Source organism: Pygocentrus nattereri, chromosome 26 (assembly GCF_015220715.1).
Source record: "Pygocentrus nattereri isolate fPygNat1 chromosome 26, fPygNat1.pri, whole genome shotgun sequence".
NCBI classification, from domain to species: Eukaryota; Metazoa; Chordata; class Actinopteri; order Characiformes; family Serrasalmidae; genus Pygocentrus; species Pygocentrus nattereri.
In genome coordinates this window covers 26,669,070-26,670,309 of record NC_051236.1, presented here as the reverse complement: position 1 = coordinate 26,670,309, position 1,240 = coordinate 26,669,070, and the positions used below count along the sequence as shown (strand labels likewise).

At 42.5% G+C, this 1,240-nt stretch overlaps 1 non-coding gene across 1 annotated transcript; it reads right to left on the bottom strand.

The window, feature by feature from the left end:
- Positions 1-236: 236 nt before the first annotated feature.
- Positions 237-400, bottom strand: LOC119262535. The gene has a single exon (XR_005129733.1). It is a non-coding gene; the product is annotated as a U1 spliceosomal RNA (small nuclear RNA).
- Between the last annotated feature and the right edge of the window lie 840 nt (positions 401-1,240).

Below are 1,240 nucleotides of genomic sequence, written 5' to 3'. Positions count from 1 at the left end.
AGAATTAGTCGTCCAGTATCATTACCTGACCTGATCAGTACCTGCAGTTAAATTCTCACAGTAATTTTGTAACAGCTAGTATAAAGTCCTATCCACGGTGCCCGGGGAGCAATTGGGGGTTAGGTGTCTTGCTCAAGGACACCTCAGTCATGGACTGTCGGCTCTGTGGATCGAACCGGCGACCTTCCGGTCACAGGGCCAGCTCCCTAACGTCCAGCCCACGACTGCCCCAAATCAGGGGGAGAGCGCAAACGCAGTCCCCCACTACCAGAAATTATGCAGTCGAGATTCCTGCATTTGGGGAATTCGCAAGGGTCAGCACCACCCAAGTGCAATGGCAGAGCCTTGCCCTGGGTGAACCACCTTCGTGATCATGGTATCGCCCCTGCCAGGTAAGTATGGACTAAGTAAAACATAGAATGTGAACATTTACAGAGTGTGGCTAACAACTCCGGCAGATCTGACTATAACAGCTTAAATAAAAGGTGAGAACCAGAAGGACAAACAGACACGGGAGCACTCAAACAGTTTGGCAACTTCCTCTTAATTCCCTTAATTTTAGACGAAACACTGGATGAGCAACACGTACACAAACACAAGTGTTTGGGCATTTATATTGTATTTCCTTCCATTTTGTGTTCGTCAAAGTGCTCCTAACATTCATACGTGTAGATTTCACCTAAATAATCATTTGACAGTTGTCTTTTTCAAAATATTGCTAAAAGCACATGCTGACTTTTTTTAGTCCAAAGATTTTGACCTTTGGTTTAAACACCTGAACTGTTTAAGAGCTGATGAGTGCTGACATCACCATAAGGGGACAGCACTGTCACAAATATTTACACACAAGGCTGAGACCCAAAAATGTACTTAGTATGGACCCATAATACAAAACTGTCACTGGGGCAGTGCCCCTCTTGTCACTGGGGTGGTACCCTCAAGGTACATCTCAGCACCTTTAGTCAGGGAACATAACTGAACCATAATCTATTGAAATGATATTTTCTAAGTTCTATTGACTCCACACACATCATCTTGTCTCCAGGCTTTTTATTTTATTGTTCTGTTTTAAAACATTGGGTTATAAAAAGGTACAAATTTGTACTTTATCACCTGAGAACAACTTATTTAAGGTGCACAACTGGACCTTAAAAACTTGTTGTTCCTTTGAGGGTACATTCACATTGTTTGTACCTTAATGAACAAAAATGTACCTGCATAGTATCTTTGTTTCTAACAG